The sequence below is a fragment of the Chelonia mydas genome, chromosome 6, assembly GCF_015237465.2.
Source record: "Chelonia mydas isolate rCheMyd1 chromosome 6, rCheMyd1.pri.v2, whole genome shotgun sequence".
NCBI classification, from domain to species: Eukaryota; Metazoa; Chordata; order Testudines; family Cheloniidae; genus Chelonia; species Chelonia mydas.
In genome coordinates, this window is record NC_051246.2 from 97590378 (window position 1) to 97612216 (window position 21839).

At 39.3% G+C, this 21839-nt stretch overlaps 1 long non-coding RNA gene across 1 annotated transcript; it reads left to right on the forward strand.

The window, feature by feature from the left end:
• Positions 1-8940: 8940 nt before the first annotated feature.
• On the forward strand, positions 8941-20322 carry LOC122466409. Its single transcript, XR_006291854.1, has 3 exons — positions 8941-9075; positions 13817-13893; positions 17047-20322. It is a non-coding gene; the product is annotated as an uncharacterized LOC122466409 (long non-coding RNA).
• The last annotated feature ends 1517 nt before the right edge of the window (positions 20323-21839 follow it).

Sequence of the window (21839 nt, forward strand, 5' to 3'; positions counted from 1 at the left end):
AGCTGAACATGGAGTGAGCCAGGCCTTGATGGCTGCCCTGGGCCAGCCATTGGTGAGACAACCCCATCCCCAGCCTGCCACCTCCCCAACCCCTGTAGGATGGGTCTGGCCTGTGAATCATTCATGAGCAGCCACATCCTCACCAGGGAGGGGAAGCAGGATTGCTGGTACAACTTTGCCCCCCACATCCCAGAATTTTTCTGAAAGAATGTCTCTGGGTTCCAGATTGTGCAGTAACAACATGAGGTGCCCGTTAAAAACACAGAGAGAAAATTCTGGATCAATCCCAAACTCATATATTCGATATTAGCAATAGTTTTGCACAGAGCTGGTTGAAAAATGAAATATCCATAACACAGGAAATTCTGACATTTCAAAACTTGTTTTCATCCTGATTTGGGATGAAAAGTCAACATTTTTAAATGTCCATGAAATTGGAAATTAGAAATTCTGAAAAAGTTGGATTTGGAAATATTAAAGTGACTGTATTTAAATGTTTTGTTTTGATAACGTCAAAAGATTTCATTTCAATAGTTTTAAAACATAATATAGCATAAAATAAATATACAATTTAAAAATCAATATTATATAATATAATATTATATAAATATGTTGAAATAAAAAAGATGCAGTTGAAATGCAATATGTGATTTCAATTTTTAATTGTTTTGAAACTCTTCTGCCAAAACAATTGTTGAAATCAACACTCTGCCATAAAACACTTTAATTTTGACAAAATGGCATTTTCTGATAGAAAACTGTTTCATTGAAAACTTTTTGACCAGCTCTAGTTTTGGGGATGAGAGGTAGTTTCTGTAAGCCCTGTGGCCTGAAGCCCCTAGAGAATAAGGAGCTCACTATTAACACCTGTTGGTGAAGAAATAAAAGAGTGGTCCAGATCTGCTTGAGAACACCAGATGGACAGGGTTTCCGTAGGGGAGGGAGATCTCTGCTAGTATCTGTTGGTGAACAAGGGGAAATGAATAAATGAGCCAGGCCTCAGGTGCATTTCAGTTATGTGACTGGTTGGGGCATCTAGGTCAAAAATCAGTTACGTTTTGTGTTTGATGGTAATACAGTTTTATTATCTTTGTCAGGATTCTTGGTGGGAGCCTGAGCCAGTGTTATTGGTTAAGTTCCCAGAAGGAACTCCTAGATAATTGTATCTGTCCCTTTTTTTGCTACTGTTAACATCTGGCAGAACGGTTACTTTATAATGCTTCCTCTTTTGTGCAGGGAGTAGATAATTTAGGGTCATGGTCTTCAGCTGTAAAACCAATCCCTTCTAGATCATTATTGAAAAATTAGTTCAGCTTAGCTCTACCTGTAACAGCAGCCACATGACAGGTTTAGTACCCTTTATAACTAGTCAAGTGACTGGGGCAGGAAATAAAGCACTCCTGAATGTCATACTATTCATATTCCACCCAAAAATCTTGCTTTCTGATGGCTCTGCAATGGCTAAAATGAAGTTACTTGTTGAATCTCAGTCCAATTCCCTGTGTAAAACTGCCCACATAATGAAACTGTCATTACTACTGATGCTGCCTGGAACCCCTTTGTGAGTCTTAACTGAAAGTCTAAGGATTGAAAAGATCATGGTGACTTATGACGGGGTGTACCAGTCTTTTGTGTCCCTGCTGGAGGCCCTGCTGCTGTGCTACACCCCACCCCAGGATGCAGGAAAATGGGAGCAGCAAAGGTAGGTCCTCCAGGCCTGCCTGGAGAGGCCTCACTGGGGCAGTCATCTTAGAAACTAGAGAGACCTGGTCCTCCAAGGGCTAGAAGAGCTAGTGACAGCCAATCATAGCCCAGCAGGCTCAGATAAAAAGAGCTATAAGGCCTTAGTAGATCAGTTCCTGGCTGGGAAGAGAGGAGTGGAGGTTGGTGCTGCTCCTCTTTGGCCAAAGGAGCCCAACAAGTAGCCAGAGTTTACGGTTGGCTGACTTTACATTGAGATAGCAAAGAGAGAAGGACCTGAAGATGTTGGCCCTAAAATTAGGTTGGAGATTAATGTACCTGATTGAAAGAGGCCCAGGGAGCTAGCTGCAAAGGACTGAAGTGAGTGGTATGTACCTGCTGTATATAAGGTACCTGGGTTGGAACCCAGAGTAATAGGTGGTCCTGAGTTCCCCTAACAGCCACACATAAATGCCAAAAGTGGGCAGGGCTTATTTGGGAGCCTAAGCGAAGGGCTGCATTAAAAGGACCCAGAGCCAGACTGAAGACCTTGCAAAGGCAAAGACAGTCTTATTTGCTGGACTCTTTTTAGTACCCTGAAAGGGGTTCATTTGGACTCTGTGACTTGGCCAAGCCATTTAAGACCTCCCCCCACCCCAAAAAAAGTTGGCCGGCAGCCTGCAGGGGCACCAGGGATGAGAAAATGACTATGGTACAGCACCCAGCCTCTTTATGAGACTAAACTCTTTCACCATAGAAGTGACTGTTCCAGATGCACTTTGAGGTACACTGGTGGGGCAGTGTGGAGAAAGCTTGAATTGCCATTGCTGTTGGTGAATCCTTTATTTGGCTAGACAAAGTAATACTTATTTTCTAGGGCTGTTGACATGACATATTTCACCACCATTCTCTTTGCAAAATGAATATCACCTGCTGTTGCCTTGAATCACAAAAGTCCACAGAATGGTCTTGGAAAGATCATGGGATTGTCTATTGAGGTCTCATGTTGCAAAGTAAGGAGGAGGGAGCATTAAGACACAGTGAACTAGTCATAAACCAGCCAGGATAATGTCTTAATTTACTAAAATTACATTTACATGGCCCAAAGCAATTTAAAAAAATGTGGTTTTTTTTTCCCCTGGAGGTTGCAGAAGGGGAAGGAGAAACAATTCAGACAAAGACAGTTCTGAACATTACACCCCTACAGCAGTACAGTATTGTGTGCGCCCGTGTGTGTGAATATGCATGGTTCTCTGGTGGCCCTTGCTCTTTGTAAAAATATTTTCATAAGCAAATATACTCTGAAACAGATTCTGGGACAATCTGTCAGGAAAACAGAGTGTCTAGTCTGACAAGGTAATGTCTATTAGTGGGACACCCAGAAGGGAGAGGGTTTTTGGTGGTGTTTTTTTTTTGTTTTTTTTTTGCAATGTCATACACTTGTGTTTTTGTCCAGTTTGATCAATGCTGGTCTTGTTTCTTATGGATCCCCCTTGTTTGATCACTCTTCCAAAGTCACAACCACCAGTCATTGGCTATGTGGCAGCAGGCCACGATCTAGTGAGGTGGAAAAGCACTAGGACCTGATAAGCAGCACTGGATTGAAAACTGATGCATGTTACTACTGATGCAGAAAGTAATCTGCAGAAAACAGGAGGCAGGAGGTGTGAGAGGTGTGATGGTTCTGCTACCCCAATTAGAAGATAAACTATAAGTGGAAAAAAATGACTTTCAGTCTAAATTTCTGTATCATGCTCCACTGTGAATGTATTAACCTTGTCTGCTTACATGTATGGCCCATGCTATACAGCTCACATTCCAGTACAGGGCACCAGTGGCATCAGGATTCAAAGGTAGGCACTCACACACATCACATGGAGTTTTAATGTACAACAGCACTCTACACACCATGTCACTATACGCTACAAGTTCCATGGTGCTCTGTCAAACAGCAATAGGTCAAAGTTCACTAGAGAACTTCTAGTATGTGGTAGCAGGACCAGTATAGCCATTTAGTACGCGGCAGGATAGAGCACTGTAGATTTAGACCCTGGCTTGCTGCACAGTGCACACCAAATTGCTGTGTAAACAAGCCTGTAGTATAAGCTCAGCAACCTTATGAGTACACTGAGGGTCACTTAAAGATGCCCTTAATCAGTGAACTAGGGAAATATGGCTACAGCTCCACTAAGGCAAAGTGTTTTCTCTCAGTGCTTTGTGATTCTGGAAATCAACCCCATTTTGTCTGCCAGAGATGACCGATGTTGCCTTTTAGGGATAGGCTCAAGGGTTTATTTGTGGTATGTGGTTTCTGTGTTATTTGTATGGCATATCGCGTGCCGGGGGGAGGAGGGGCTCTGATTTATTTGTAACTATTGGTTTCAGTTAGCTTTTTTAAAATAATAAATAAATGCCCTCTGATCACTATGAAGACAAACAATTTTAATATGATGATGATGATGATACAGTTTTCTTTTGCACTATTTGGTCTTCTAGAACAGGTTTTGTCCAAGAAAATTCTTACTTCCATCTGCTTGTGCCTTTAAACAGTGCAAATAACCTAAAAACTGCTGTCCTTTTTCTATTTACATAGCTGGAATATAAAAATAGGAGACAGTGAAACCTGTGCTACCAATCATCTGCTAACTGGGGTCACTTGTCCCAATGGCTTGTGAGAGCTCAGTCCCCATACAACTTCCTCAGTATTAACTGTTTTGGATTATGATTCCTAGTGGCAGCAAAAGTGTTTTTATGACTAAGAAATCAGACTAGGATGTGGGAAATGTGTGGTTGAGTCACAGCACTGACATAGGCTTTCTGCAAGACACAATATTACTATTTGCCTCAGTTTCTAAATCTGTGAAATTTGGGATAGTGACACTGACAGAGAGGTTGTGAGGTTTGAATTATTCCTTTGAGACAGTTCTGTTTGTGTGGAAATATTCATTATTAGGGTTATGGTCAGAAAATATCAGCAATGAAATAAAGAAAGGAATTTTGTGCTTAATTCTTTAATGTATTTTATTTTACTGAAGGATAAACTTGTTGAGCTGAGGGACTTCAATAAAACAACTGCTGAGTAAAGGCTATCCACAGATTTATAGAGTTACAAGCAAGAAGAATATAAGCCTTTTCCTTTGTATCATGTCAGTAAGCCTCAAATCTAACCCAAAGGGAACAGTAACACCAAAGGCATAAAAAAAACCAATCAGTTTCCATGAGATATAATTGGCCCTGTGTACCTCTCCTGTATCAACTTATTTGCCTGGTAGGGTATGGTGAATGGGGACTTCTTATCCCTTGGGGGCTGAATGAGCTAAATCCACTATAGAGAGTTTACTTCATTAGGACTTCTTATTCCAGAAGCTTGAAAAGCAAGCACCTTAATTTAATAGATCAATAAGTTCTCACAAATTTATCTTTAATATGAGCTACCAACAATGGATTCTTTTTTTTTTAAACATAGCTAAAGGGAATCGGAATTGATAGGCTGTGTGTTTCGAACTCTTAGCAGAAGCTATTTGTGACAGTTGTTAAAACAAAAAAAAAGTTGAAACATTATTTTTTCAGTGTACATTTAGGCCATGTTCAGTGTACATTTTTCAGTGTCCATCTGTTTTTGAAGGCCCACTCTTGAGTTTGCAATAAATTGCACCTGCAATAGTGGGCATACATATCATTTGTACTTGCAGAAACCACGTCGGCTGTGGAAAAGCAGTAGACCATCACCTCAACAGTATGTGCAAGTGGTTATTTCTGTACACAAACTGGAGCACACCGCTTTTAAGGGCACAATCACTTGTTCATGTCAAAGTGAGCATTCTAAGATGAAGACCAACAATACATGTTTTTTTGGGGGGGTGCCTGGGATAATAAAATGACAGTCTTTGCAACAAAGGCATGGGCCTACAACAAAATTACATATCCCATAACACAGATATTGTGGAGGAATTAGAATCTAAGATCCTAATTTTGGGGCTCAGTCCCAGCACTAGAAAATAACATTATCTGAAATAAGGCAAGCTTTTTTTAAATTGTACCTCAGTGAAAAAATGAGTCAAGTCAGAAGGGAAGGCTGTGCACTTTACCTGATTTCAAGTGTCTCTGCAATTATCTTCCTGCTTCTCCCTCTCTGTAAAAAAGTAGCTATCATAGAATCATAGGACTGGAAGGGACTTCAAGAAGTCGTCCAGTCCAGTCCCCTGCACCCATGGCATGACTAAGTATTAAAATAGCAACTGACACCTCGTCCTTTGTACTTAAGGAAGCATTCACAACCACACTGAGGCACAATCTGCAACGTTGAGGGCTTGCCTATACAGCGACTTATTGTGTGGCAGACTAGCACACTACGCTGAAAACTGGCTTGCCAATTGCTAAGGCTTACTCTAAATAGCAGGAACTGATGCTTAGTTCAATGGACTACTGGAGCTACCTGCCAAGTGCTATTCAGCATGAGTAGGGGGTGCAGAATCTGACTATTTATGGGGACTTGTCTCCTTTGGTTGGAGCTTAAGGGGCCAACTTTTGCAGTATGCTGCTTTCTTCTAGTTTTAAAGGGACCCTATTGTGGACTTCAACAAAGCAGTAATAATTTACATCAGCTGTGCTTGGCCCCTACATTTTAGGGCAAATTTTACATGACAATGACTACTTAAAGTCATACAATTAATGGATCCATGCCATAAGCTGGCACAATTAAATATTCAGTTGTGCACTTGCTTGTGTCTGCTTATGTGAGGGATGGGTTTTGTCTCCTTCATGTTTTTCCTTTTTCTCATCCTCTTTGTTAAAAGTAACTGAATGGGATAAATTGTTAAACTTGGAGAGAATGGTGCTAGGTTCATAGATTTTAAGGCCTGAAAGGACCACAGTGATCACCAAGTCTGACCTCCTCCTGCATTACACAGACCATAGGACTTCCTGTATTGATACATGCCTCAAGTCTAACAGTTGTTCTTGAATGAGAGCATATCTTTTAGAAAGAAAACATGCAATATTGATTTAAAACATTTCAGTGATAGAGAATCTACAACAACCCATGGTAAGTTGTCCCAGGATTCAATTAGCTCACTGTTAAAATTTTGCATTTTTCTAGTAAGAATTTGTGAAACTTCAATTTTTAGCCATTGACTCTTGTTATATCTGTGTCTGCTAGATTGAATAGCCCTCTATTATCAAATTTATATTTCCCATGTAAGTACTTATAGATTGTGATCAAGTCACCCCTTTATCTTCTCTTTGATCAGATGAATAGATTGAGTTTTTCACTATAAAACCTGTTTTCCCATCCTTTAATCATTCCTCTGGCTCGTCTCTGAATGATGAGAGTGGCTGTTATAGTGAAAGAGTAACATTTGCAAAAGCATGTCCATGATTTAGAAGCCTAAATCCAAAATTTTATACAATCTATTTGAGAATCACTGGTATACACAAACTTTTGTACTGGTGTCCCCTTTCACATAGCAAGCCTCTGAGTGTGATCCCCCCCCCCTTATCAATTAAAAACACTTTTTAATATATTTAATACCATTATAAATGCTGGAAGCAAAGCAGGGTTTGGGGTGGAAGCTGACAGCCTGTGACCCCTCACGTAATAACCTCACCACCCCTGAGGGGTCCCAACCCCTAGTTTGAGAACCCTTGGTGTACACTGTTTAGATTGCTTGGCCCTTTTAGAGCCCGTCCTTTTGTGAACCATCGTGTGTGCCTACTTGTGGATCTGTGACAGAGCAAGCAATACTTTCTGGGCAGCCATGAACTAAGCAAGAAGTTTCTCCTTTCTTGTTTTTCCTGAGTAAGCATGTTCCTTTTGCTACCTATGCCCTGGATCTGCTGTGTCTCTTTCCCTGCTGGCAGAACAGCCTTGAAGATGAGGTGGAATGTCCCTATGAAGCAGAAATGACTAGTAATCTAGTAATATTAGCCGATATTAACCTAGGTCCATGTGTTGGATAAAATGCAAAGTTGAGTTATGGGACCTAACTGTCTCTGAGGGATCTGTGCTTCACATTTTTGCTTTATGACAACACTAAAAACCCATCTCACAATCCCACTGCTCTTATTTTTATTTATTTTAAAATGTAACCTATATTTTCTTAACAATCTGTTGCAGTCTTTTATACAATGCAATCTGTTTGGCTGAAGCACGGGAATATTTTCTTGTACGTTACCTACAATTAAAGTAAACATCTGTGTTTTAATAGGAACCTATATCACAGACCATCCTACCCCAACCCTGACTAATACCTGATCCCTCTCTTGCACCTGGACAATTGTACAATGTTTTACATAAGAAAATTCCTTCCTGATCCCTAATTATGATCATTTTACACCCTGAAGCATGAGATTCGATTGCCTCTTGTTGTTATAGTTTTTGCTTAAATATCCACAAATATTATAATATGATCCAGTTCTTTTTAAAATCCACCCTTGATGACTTCCTGTTGCAGTGAATGACAAAGATTGATTCTATGTTGCACAAAAAACCTCTTTGTCTTTTATTAGCCTGAAGTGTACTGCCCTTTAATTTAGTCCATTTAGATGACTTGATGACTTGACTTCCACTCCCATTGACATTAATGACAAAACACAAGCTGACCTCAGAAATACCAGGAAGGATCTGATATTTTGAAACAGGAACAGATTTATCATTGAGGTAAGCCTGTTGGAAATAACAGAGTTACACTTGGGATAAATTCAGTTGGTTTGGTGGAAGATTACTCCACGTAGTTGGTAATTGGGGGATGTATTTTCAGTAAAGCTTCCACAACGCTAATTATTATAATAAAATATTTTAAATACCTTATGAATAAATATTTGAATGTTGGGAGATTAAAAGAGCCACAGGCTTCTTCGGGAAAACTTGGTGAAACATTCTGTTTAGAAACAATTCATTTTCTATATTATTGTCTGTATACAAGCCCCATGGAAGTTTCTTATGGCTATGGCATTCTTCATTTCTTTGTCTAGCAACATTTGTCTAAATGTTTAGACAGCTGCCACATTTGACCCTTGAGGTGGCTGCATTTCAGTGGTGGGTGAAATTATTCCTATACATATTTTCAGTCAGTTAGTATGGCTTATAAAATGTTTTGGAATGATAGGCAACTAAACATGTCTTGGATTCTTCTCACTATCTCTGTTATGTACCTCTTTTCAATTTGAGTTATTAAATCTCTGAGTAACTTTGAAGACACATCTATAATAACCTGAATTAATTTGTAACACTTGCTATTGCTGTTTTAAGTTATCTGTATTACAGGAGAAGTTTCTTCCTGAAGCAGCTGTTCTTAAAGTGTCTACTCTCTCTCTCTTTCTCAACCTCATAGGTCAACCTCTGACCTAGGGGACATGGGAGTTTGACAAGAAACTAACTCCACTGTCATCTCAAAGGTATAATGTTCAACTTCATAATACTTATGGTTCCTAGCACTTCAGTCTTCAAGTTCACAATTGTTTTTTTAAGTTAGACAAGATTCAGTTTTCATCTAGACCCCACCACAGTGTAGTGCTGCAGCAAAGTGGCAGAAATTGCACATGGAATAAAAACGTAGCTCATCCTTTCAGAACAGCTGTGCTACTGTTCCAGTGAGAAATCTCAGAGATATTCAGTTTTATGGCCCATATAGCCTTTTAGGCATTGTAGTCAAAAGAGATCTTAAAGTATACTGGAAGGTTAACTAAAGAAAAGGAAAATGTGAAGTGAGGATAAAGGGTTGAAATCATAACCTATCTGAACATGCACAAAAAAAGTACATGGAAGGCTAGGTCAAAGTGGCCCAAAGCTACATCTTATCTGTTTTTTTTTTTTTAAACAGTGTGACCTCTTGTTAACCACCTTACTCTTGGTTTGTGGTATGATACTGTATATTTACATAGGGAACCATTAACAGTGCCACTGCAATGTAATTGAATGCAGGATTCAATAACAACACTGAAGTTAAAATACCATTTACATATAAAATTACATCTCAATCTTGCTCAGCCTAATTGAGGGCTTCCCCCCACCTTTTTCAAAGCAGTCTAATATTTCACTTACTGTGGAGGGAGGGAAAGAGGGGCTTCTGGCAGGTTTATTTTGATAACATTCCTGTCCATTTGGGAGAGGATAGCCTTACATGTAGCTCTATCTCCATGATAAAGGAGGGCTCAGACAAAAAGTGGTCAATCCCAATGATAACCAGTGTTCCAGTGATAACCAGTGTTCCAGATTCCAATCTAAAGGGAAGGAACATATTTTGTTTTTGTTTTGCTTTCTTTTATTTCATTTTACAGGTGAGCACAATTAGGGCAGTGAGAGCCAATAAGCTAATTGATCTAAAGGAGATTTGAGCTCCTCTTAAAAAAAAAAAAGTCACATAGGCAATGGCACAGGTTTCAAGTTATGATCACCCCAGTTAGTGTCTGTCAAGGCCAGGGGAAATTTAGGCCTTGATAAGTGCCAGCCTATGTGTTTGAGAAATAGAAGCAACAGGGCGGAGATTAGAGGAACATGGCGGCATATTTGAATCTGGGGTGTTCCTACTTTTTATTTCATATAGCCTTTCTGATTTAGGGATGCAGTTTGTCTAGTGGTTAGAACAGCAAACAATCTTGCTGTCCCTTCCCGACTCTGCCACTGACGTGGATCACCTTGGGCAAGTCACCTAACCTTTCTATGACTCAATTTTACTTATCTAAAAAATGAGGATAAAAACACTTCCCTGGCTCCCAAGTTATATGGCTTACCTAATTAATGCTTCTTGAGTTCTCTGAGAACTGTGGATGAAAGACCACATGTAAGTGTTATGTATTATTATCATGGTTATCAAACTTCCATCTGGGTAAAAATGAAGGGTACCCACACCATTGTGATGTGAAATAGTTGACAAGATGTCTGGAAATGCTCTGCTTGGATAAGAGAAAGGAAGGTCAGTTGTCTGTATTGAGATGGAAAGCTGGCCATATAAAGTGAAAATGGGAGTTAAATAGTGGGCTTGTTTTAGAAATCCGAGGAGGGTTGTAAGTTCCTTGGTGACTGGACGTGAGGGATACAAGAATACTTTCATAACTAGGTTACCAGTGGAAATCCAGCCCAGAATGTTAGTGACTCAGGATTTTTTAGTTCTGGTGGTGTTGGGGTTTTTTTGTGGAGAAGAGAGGCTCAGTCCTGCAAGACACTGAGTTCACTCAACTTCCACTGAAGCCAACTGGAGTTGAAGGTCCTCAATACATCACAGGAGGTGTGAGGTAGTGGTCACAGTCCAGTCTCTATTGGACAGCTTTTTACTTCACAGAAATACCACTACAATTAGCAGTTCCCAGCAGAGAGGCAAATGGCTGAATGGATCATAAAGACTCAACTCCCCTCTCCTCTGTAAAGTTTGTTCCTAAGGTTCAGGGTTGAGGTATATTGGAAGAACAGTGAAGGAAGTGTATACTACTGCTATCTGAACTGACCCTGTTCTGAGGATGAAAAACTTCACTCCCTAGTGCTGTCATGCTAACAAACTTTCATGAGCATTAAATTAATCACATTTTTTTTCCCTTTTAAAGTATGTCAGTTCTTTCAGGTGTCATAGTAATAATTTTATATGGACAGTAAAGCAATGCACTTTCTTTGTGCCATATCATTAAAGATTGAACCGTACTGCATTTCTTATTTTGAACAAATCACATTATCCAAATAAAACAGTCAGCAAAATAAACTCTGTACCAGCAGATGGACTGTAACATTAGCCTGAAAGGTTTTCTTTGCACCTTTCTGCACTTTAAATCCAGTGTAATACTCCACAATGAAAGACTCAGCCATAATTTCACAGAAGTATGAAAAATTACTTTCCCTTGTATAAGAGCTTACTTTTACTGTCTTTGGCAGCTTCGCTTTGGTTGGACCCCTATGGCTAAAACTTTCACTTTCAGCTTTTGTTCTCTAATGTTGAACTGAAATTATTTCTGTCAGCTTATCAAGAAGCAGTTGTTTTTCTTTATGCTTTTTTAAAAAATGCCTCTGCAGTACTATTTTATTCTGCACCATTTTCTAAAGTCATGTTTCAGTATAACCATTTACGTGGGCATTTAAAAACAACCTGAAAGTGATAGTAATTATTATGGACCAAATTCTGTTCCCCTTACTTGTGCTGAATAGCACTTTAATCTACAAGGAATTGCAGGGAATTCAGTGGGACTACTTGTGAAGTCAGATGCTACTTACTGTAAGTAACAAGAACAAAATCTGGCCATATATATTGTTCTATCGCAGTGCGTGGTGCTATATAGGTGAAAGTAAAGATGCCATCCCACCATAATAAGTGAATAGCTTTAGTTTAAGGTGGTTGAGGGGGTCCTAGACATAAAGACTTAATGCACTTGACTCTCATGTCCTTAGATGCAAATTCAACTGTTCTTTTAGGGCAGTGGCACTGACATCATCCTTGTACACATTCGTGCACTCTGGAAAGCCACCACATAAGACAGAGCACAGTATGTTTAAGTTAGAGTGACCAGATGTCCCGATATTCGGGGTTTTGTCTTATATAGGCGCCAACTACGCGCTCCCACCCATGCCCGTCCCGATTTTTCACACTTGCTATCTGGTCACCCTAGTTCAGGGATCGTCAACCTTTGGCATGCAGCCCGTCAGGGAAGTCCGATGGTGGGCCGCGTGCCAAAGGTTGACGATCCCTGCCCTAGTTTAAGTGCTAACAAGAGGTGTAGGCCTAGACTAGGAAAATAGGATGGAATGGGAGAGGGTATTGCAGGTTGGTAGGCATGGTCTTTCTTAGTTTTAGAGGAATACAAGAATTATCTAATGGTGTGCCATTTTAGTGATAGTATTCCACTCCAAGAGCAGGGCTCCCACATCATTTACATGTGGGTCCTGCCATTTGCCTCCCTTCCATCTTCCCATTTAGAAAAGAAAACCTTCACTTGAAGACACTCCTCCCAGGCTCATAATTTAGGATACCAAGTGGAGTGGGTGGGCAAAGGTGTGTCTGGTGGGACCACATTATTTACACATCCCTAAGTCCAACTCTAGATGTATCTCAAGCCTGGAATAGCAGAAGGGCTGCAGGTCACAGCTGCACTACCAGAACTGAAAAAAGACAAGCTGATGCTGTACAGTCGATAGCTGTGTAATGGGCATATCTGCTCTATAATAAAATAGTGCTAAAATTAATCCATTGCCATCTGTCTTTGTTTTTCTCACCTCTTTGATTAGACATCACAAATGCATCATGGGAAACAAGATCATAAAGAATTTTGGCACTAAATTTTGAGATCACTGTATACAAAAACTAATATAGAATGATTATTAGTAGAGTCATATGAAACTCAGATGTTCCCCTTTGCACAAGCTGGCACAAATATTTTATCTAGTTGTGATCTAGATGAATTCAACACCCGTCAAACTTTTATTTGAGATAGAAGTATGAATAAAGCTAATGCCTCAGAGCAAAACTCAGGCAAAATTCACATGGGAACAGCCATACCAGATCAGATCAGTGGGCTAGCTAGTCTAGTATCCTGTCTCCAACAGGGACTATGAATTAAGTATGTTTTTAATGAAAAACCATAGGTCAGATCAGGTTCACTATAATCTTTGTAGTCAATTAATTATCATGGAGAGCAGAGCTAAACTGATACAAACTTTCTTTAAAATATGCAATTCCAGATATACATTAGTCCTATGCAGAGAATTACCAAACCAAACCAGTTTGCATTGTGGTTTCCATAACATGATTGTTAGTACTAAGTAAAAAATTACTTTTAAAACTGGATTACAGATCATCCACTGTATCCCTTTATGAACAAGCAGTGGGCTAAAATTTTGGTAATCAGGACAAGTCTGAGACTGTTCTGGTACCAGTAGTCCAGCCTGGTTCTGTAACTTGTAGCATGACTTTAAAAAAATCTGTCATGTTGGACACAAACTTTGCTTCTACAAGCAAGACTGTGGGTATGCCTTTAGTGCTGGTTGCTTCCTTGAGGGCAGTGTTGTCTGAATGATGTACAAGATGGAAACAAAGTGTGATTCCTTTGATTTCACCATGTGCTCTGGTTCTCTATCAAAAGATGAAAGAATGTGGTGTAGTTCCCCCCTTTCTTAACTGGTGGGATTGTGTACAAACTACTTTCTCATTCAACTATATAGGCAATTAGACACATCAATTGGTATCAGCTCTAAAGAGAGATGATGACTGAGTCATGATTCTATATGTTATCTTCAAGGTGAGTGAATATACAGAGTATTTCACCCAGTTGTGCCTTTTTGAATATATTATAACATACTGGCTAATGTGGTTGTGTACCACACTGCCTTGCTGCCCATCTTTGTGTCATATATTGTTATATTGATAATGTCTAGGAGTGATTCTCTCTCAGCTCAACTGGTGTCAAGTCTGTGCTGTTAGAACACAGGAGTTTGTTCTGTGGCATTTTCCATTGTGAAGTTTGAAATGGGTAATTGTGTGCAATAGAGCTGGTAAGAAAATGCCTGTAGACTTTAGAAAGAAAACTGTGACGAAAAATGAAAACAAATTATTGAAAATTGTTTGTGGGAAAAAAAAGTTTTCCATTTTCTGAACAGCTCTACAACTGATTGGAACTTTTTTATTGAAGTGAAATTTCACTGAAAAAGGAAAACAAATTGGAAGGCAACCTTTATTCTGGCATTTCTCAACTTTTGAGTGCTTGACCTTGCAACCTAAATATACTTCTAACATAGGTGTGTGTGTGTGTGTATATATAATGAGAGAAATGCATGCAGTATACTTTGCACTATATATATTTCTGTTTTATTGGTGGAGTGTAAACTTCTCAATGCACAGATATTGTGCCAAAGTGGATTGGTACCACTCTTTTCTCAGGTAACTGCTTCAGAAAAAGCTGTCTAGTCCCTTGTCAGTAGCAACCATTAACCTCTCAATGTATAAATACACCCCCCCAACACACACACACACTATATATGAGAGAGAGACCTATTGTACTATCCGTGGGTGTTTCTACACTGCACATCTGTTTCTTATTCAATAGTTTACTTCTAATTTATATACTAAGCCCCAGTCCCCGCCTGAATCAGATACCAGTGTGCAGAATTATCACTAAGAAAGGATAGAAAGGTAACTGTTCTCATTCTATATGACTGTTCAATTTAATTTTCAGAGGCCTGCTTAGATATCTTTATAATTAGTATTTCACTTCTATTCATTCCTATAGTGTGAAATTCACACCTGGATCTAGATTTCAGATACTTCAAAGTTTGGAGAAGACCAGTTGTAGGGTTTTGCTCTGCTCAGATAGGGTCTATTTGAAAATTCTGATCTCTATCTAGGTCTGGATATTATTTGAAACCAGCTTTTTGGTTGGAGTCCATATATTCTTTCACTTTTATAAAGTTCACGTACCAGAAGTTTGCTGGTATGTTAGAATATGTAACTGAGAAAACAAAAGGAATTCTTTCAAAGTTGGAACTTAATAGTGATTAGTACATTACCAGAGATATGTCCAGAAGGAAACAAAAAAACTATATGGTATAGGTCAATACATTCAGCTGGCAGATGGCCATTTTTATGGTTTATTTCCAGTTAGCTACATTATATTGAAGTTGCAGTCAAATGTTAAACTCTTATTGGTTTTCTATTTTTTACATGGTAATTGGACCTCCACTGAAAATTTTATTGTTTTTACATTCACTTCCTACAAGCATTAGCTCAGGAAGTGATAAAGCTGACACAATTACCCAATAGCCGTCCAGTGACTAATGCCACTGGTTTCCTGTTTGGCTATAAACAATAGATTAGGAAATAAGCCTCGTGACCAGAAAATCTAATTATTTTTATAGCTTTTCCTCAAAACTGACTGCCCTAAAACAATGGGTTCAATAAAACACTTTTCAGCTCACAAATGCAATAGCCCTAATGAGTGATAGGAGAGCATATAAAGGTCTGGAGGAACACCCAAAAGGCAGATGCCTAACCACATCTTACCTGAACCTACTGGACCAGATGCAGGTCTCCATAGGTATGTCTCCACTGCATCAGGGAATAAGTCTCCCAGCCTAGGTCTGCAGACTCATGGTAGCGGGGCTCGCACTAGTGTGCTGAAAACTTTGCAGCTCAGGCTGGAGTTCAGGCTCTGAATTCCCCTCCTCCTCGCAAGGATTCAAAACTTGAGTTCCAGATTGAGCATCTATAATGTGCAACAGGGAAAAAATCAAGGTCCATTTAAAAAAATTAAACCCATTATGTTGACAAAACTGGGCTGGAAATCTTGCGACAACAAACAGGCTTTTTTATTGTGTGTTAGAAATGTCTAATACTTCCTCCTTCAATCTACCGGGGGTGAAATCCTGCCCTGTTGAAGTCAATGGAAAAATTCCCCTTGACTGCACTGTCTTAACATATTTCAGCATCTCTACTCTAGTCACGTGTTGTCCTGACAAGTGAGGAAAAAATGGGGCTGTGGAGAAGTTAACCCAGTGTTTCTGAAGATTAAACAAAAATCCATTTTGGGGATGTGTGAATGTTATACCTGAATTAGTCATCATTAAGACTCCTTGAGATATATTTTGCAAGAGCTCAAATGCTATGGGGATAAATATCCTGTAGATAGATAATGGTCATGGAAATGGAATAGAGTTTTAAAGACATCTGAAAATAATTGTGTTTTGGGTGTCATACACTACAGGATCCTCCACACTTTTTCTAATACTGCTGCTCCGCATCATGTGGCTTTTCTGTCCTTTTATGTTATGCTTTGTTTACTTTTACATTTCTGTGCAGCTGCCTGAGTACATTGGCAGAGGAGAGGTAGAGGCCCTTTATAAATAGGGCCAAATCCTCATTATCTGCACCCACTGAAATCAATGACTAATATCCTATTGACTTCAGCAGGAGCAGAATTGGGAATACAGGTGGAGCTACTCTTGTGAAAAAGGTGACCAGCACTTGTCCCATAAAGTCTTTACGGTTCTTTGGGGTCCCATAGAATTTAAATGTATTCTTTTCATCTAGGCCATTTGGATGATAACTTACGAGTAAATACTGGAAGAAAGAAATGAAAAGCAAAGATTAATTAGGAGACTGAAAGCCTTGAGTGTTCTAACCTCAGTGCCCCCTTTTACCTCAGCTGTAAAATGGGGGTAATAATAACTGCAGCCCAGTGTTTTTTGAGGCTTAGATTCGTGTTTGTAAAGTGCTTTGACATTCTTAGATGAAAGAGGCTGAATAACTGCAAAGTACTATCTGTGCAGCTAGATTGTCTGCATATCAGTGGCAATAGGTGAAGTATTTGTGTAAACAGAAAAGAAGTTTCTTTTTTTCCAGCTTTCTCTTTTTTAATCCTATCCTGTCTCCCCCCCCACCCCCAGTTTGTAATTTTCAGATTGTTGTTGCTGGCAGTTTCACAGCTGTGTTGGAATTCAAGGTGATCTACTGGAGGAAGAGGGTGCAGAAACCAGCACATGTAAAAATCCCCCATCCTTCCTTAAAGAAAGAAAACAGAAACAATTGTGTTGGTTATGTTTGTCTGCCACTAAAATTGGCCATAAGGAAAAACTGTGATCTGAGTGCCCCTTTACCTAATCTTTCTTCCTTGCTCCCTGCAGCTGACAGCATTGTATAACCCTCAGTAATATAACAAATGGGCCACGGGCAGGAGCGATAATGAAGAAGTGAGGTTTCCAGCCAAATTTAGACAGAAACACATTTTTTCCCACAGAACTTGGCCCCTTGGAGCAAGATTTTGTTTTTCTCCAGTAAGGAGCACTCCATCTATCCATTTATTTATATTGTTAATGTTTGGAGCTTAGTCTATATCTGAGATTGGTGTGTTATGTATAAAACACTGTTTGCCTTGAAGCTGTAATATATATGGGTATATATATTACATACACATGCCCGTATATATTACAGCCTCAAGACAAGCAGTCTTGTAAAGGAAAGAACCAAATGTACGTCATTAAGAGTTAATCAATTGAAGGGGTGAATGGCATTGTTCTGTTCTCCTCATGCACTAAATCTATAACATAGTGGAATTTCTTGCCCATTTGGGTTATATATTAATATTTAAGTACTACAATGTGCTTGGCAAGTTCTAAAATATATCCAGTCCTTGTCCTAGAGAATGTAGATTCTAACATAATGAACTGGAGAAGACTGGATGCATAAAGAGGGATTTGCATTGAACATTTCAAATGTTCAATTTTAATCACTGATTTTTGTCACTGTAGAAGTGAGTCTTTGGGAGGTACTTGAATTGGGAAAAAAGTATAGTGAATTGTGGTGGGGAGAATGTATCATGCTTTGTGGCCAGGCAGGAAAAGGCATAACAGGTGGTGGATTATTATTTTTATTCATATTACTGTACCAGCTACAAGCCCCAAGTGAAATCGGCGGCCCATTGTGCTAGGCACCGTACTCACATGTTAAAATCTTGCCCTAAGAGCTTACTCCTTAAATAAATTAAGTCTAAACAGAAAAGGTTGTGAGAGGAAAGAGACCCAGAGATCAAGTAACTTGTCCAATGTCAAATAGCAGGACAGTAGCAGAGCAGGGACTAAAACTTAAGGCTTCTGAGACCAGGGACCTACCTGTCCACTAGACCGGTTGCAGACATATGGAGTAGCATGGAAGAAACTATGGAGGTGAAGAAAGGAATGAAGTGGTGTGGTCACAATGAGAAACAAAAACAGAGATTTTGGCAGGGCACAATTGTGCAGAACTTTGAAGACAAGAATGAAAAGCTAGCTTGATGCAGAAGTCAGTGAAGGGATTCGTAGAGGATCAGGACAAAGCTATGGGTGAAGAGATGATATTCATTGTCACCTTCTTGATGACCTGGAGGGGGAAGTAGGGAATTGGGGATTATAAGATTGCAGAGGTGAGATGTATTTCCTACATCTGCTCAGGCCTAGAAATATAAAAATGTCATATATGTCATACACATATATGTAAACCTTACCTGAGCTTGTTTGAACCTGAAAAAAGGTTCAAATAAGTCTAGAAAAAGGCTTAAGTGGGATGCTATTTATTTCAAGCTATACCACTCATTCCTATTTCTGTTTTGAAACAAAAACAATGAGAAACCCTCCTGCACTATAATTCCCAGGACTGGGCCAAACACAGGTTAAAGAGTCTGTGAGCAAAAACAAAGCATTTAACTGCTCAGCATTGCTGTCAGCACACTATATTAATTAAGGGTCCAGGCTCTGTTACTTGCACTTGTTTATTTCATATTTTATATTTATCTTAGCCTGAATTTGAAGTGCCTTCTGATTGCCCTTCTTATCCTGTGAAACATTTGTACAGTATTGTTCCAAATTAACTACTACAATATCTGCTCAGTTGCGAGACAATTGAGGTCATAAGCGGTGCAAGGATTCCTTATCTACATGAGACAGGGCTGAATTTGCCCCTGGTGATAACCTCACTGACTTCAATTACAACCCTTTTTTCAGTGGAAAAATGACACAAACCTGATTTTAAGTCATTTGGGATTTGGGCCCCTAAGTGCTTGAGTCACTTTTGGAAATTGGACTTAGGTTCCTAAATCACATAGGCACTTTTAAAAATGTTGCCCTTGGTGAATGAGTTTTCTCCAGATAATGAAAATAACTGCACAAAGCAATAACGATACAGATAATATAGGCAGAAATGAAGCAGATATGCGATTAAAAAACAAAACAAAACAACAACCCTCATCACAGGTTCCGCAGACTTGTGAATAAAACCAGCAGCAATGTTACAAATCCTTAGTGCCACAAGAGGCAGTTAAAAGGGCTCAGAATCACTTACCAAGAGGAAAATGGAAGGAGAATAATAGGTTTCAAGGACACATGTCCACATGACTTAATGGGGTTTACATCCCAGAGTCAAGAATGAGCCTGTGTCAAGTCATTCAGATACAATAGTTATAGATTAAATTAGATAAATTAAAAATCTAGACCTGTTTGAACACCTCCAACATGCAATATGCAAACCCAGATTTGAATGTTGCATTTTGAATCACCTCTGGCAAATATAGATACATAATCCATTCATGTCATATAAATGTTATAGTTTCCAGAAATAAGTGAACAATTCACTATAACATGAATATTATCATGAATTATGGCATATCCAATTACATCAAGAGCTTGCGTCCAAAGATATTTCAGGGAGGAAATATGCATAAGACTGAACTCAGAACAAAAACAAATGAAGGAACATTTAAAAAATTAAGACAGCAATTCACAGAATATGATTAACAGGAGGAAATTATTAAACCATGAATTTCTAATACACATGAATGAGTAACTCTAAGTCTTTTCTTTTTCTGGCATGAACTACAAAAGTTTGAAATTCATAAAACTGCATTGACATGATGAGGAAGTGTCTTAGTTGTGCCTGCCAGATAATTATTTGGAAAAAAAAAAAAAATCCCAGAAACGAAACATGGGCCAAACCAAAACTCTAGATCCAAACATCCATGAATAATAGTATGAAATCTAGATAGTCAGCTCAGAAATGTGTGGCTTCAGTCCATTTAAACAGTGAAAAGCATCTTCTCTGTCAAAAATATATTGCTCATCCCTTGGCCCGCACTGCTTCCCTCAGCCCCCATTGGACTGGAGCGGTGAACTGTGGCTAGTGGGAGCTGCGATTGGCCGAACCTGCAGAAGCGGCAGGTAAACAAACCAGCCTGGCCCACCAGGGCGCTTACCCTGGCGGGCCGCATGCCAAAGGTTGCCAATCCCTGTTCCAGTATTTAATCACTTTCCCTATTAAAGCACAGATTTTATTTCTAATTTGAATTTGTCTGGCTTTAACAAACAATTTAATTTGTCCAGCAATTGGTTCTTGTTATGCTTTTCTTTGCCATATTAAAGAGCCCTTTAGTACCTGGTAGTTTCTCCCCATGAAGTTCACTATACACTGTAATCAAATCGTCCCTCAATCTTCTTTTTTTGATAAACCAAAAAGATTAAATTATTTAAGGCTCTTGATGAAAGGCCCTCAAATAATATGTGTAGCTCTTTTCTGCATTTGGGCACAAATAGCACTCTAAATTCAGGCCAGGTATGCTACAATAGCCATAGACTTTTGCGAACCTACATGAAACATCAGATTTGTTACGAAACTCCCAAACTAGGCTAGTTTTGAGGTTTTGTTAGAAACATTTCACATAGTTCTATCCATAGCTCTTAAGTAAGCTTGAGAGCAACTAGGACTCTTGTGTGCCTCCTTTGAGGAAAGATTCAAGATCCAGATGGCAGCAGCACTGCCCATTTTCTCCATCTCCTTCCTCCTTCTTGCCCTTATCTTGCAGTCAACCCCATTCCCTCATCTGCACTGCTACAGTGTAAGGAACCATATACCATAGTTGCCCATGCACAGGAAAATGCATTTCCTCCATATAACCTCTGCACCACCTATCCTCTTCCCTTCCGCTCTGCATTTAGGGCCTTCTGTGCTTCCATAGAGGAAGGCAGCATTTGTTTCACTGGAAAAGTCCAGTACATATTTTGTTCTAGCCTGTTTGTCCTTTGTTTGGTTTTCATTCATGTATTGCCTGAGGACTGGTTACAGTTGCCAAAAATAATTGTAAATATGTTTTTAAAAGAGAGGAAAGAGAGAGAGAGAGAAGGGATATTTGCAAAATGTTGCTCTTGGTTCAGTCCTCTCTATTCATTTAGCATTCATAGTAATACCACAGACTATAAAAATGTGACCCAGTTCTTAGGCTACTGTATTTTGATTGTCACAGGGAGTTTAAAGAAGCATTGATCTACTCTGAAAAGAAATGCATAGGATATAATAATTCAGATACTTGTCTCATGTCTGGGTATGTTTTGGGTGAATTCTTTTTTTTGCAATAACTTTCTCAAATCTCTGTGACTTTCAAAATAGAGCAGGGGACGGAGGGCGGGGGGGGGACAGGGAGATACAAAGTCAAAGATAAGTAGAAAAGATATTATTGACAAACTTTTCCACTATCATAAGGTAAGCTTGGTCTTTTCAAGGGTCCAAGTTCCAGTTTTGACCTGTGCTGAGTTTTCTCCTCAATCACTGGACTTGAAGGACTGAGATCAGGTGATTTGGAGCCAGGTGGATGGGGAGATATAAGAGGCAGCCTGTTCTTGGCAAGAGTCAGAGTTTCTTCTGTAATTGAGGACTGGTAGTGACAGCTCCCTGTTG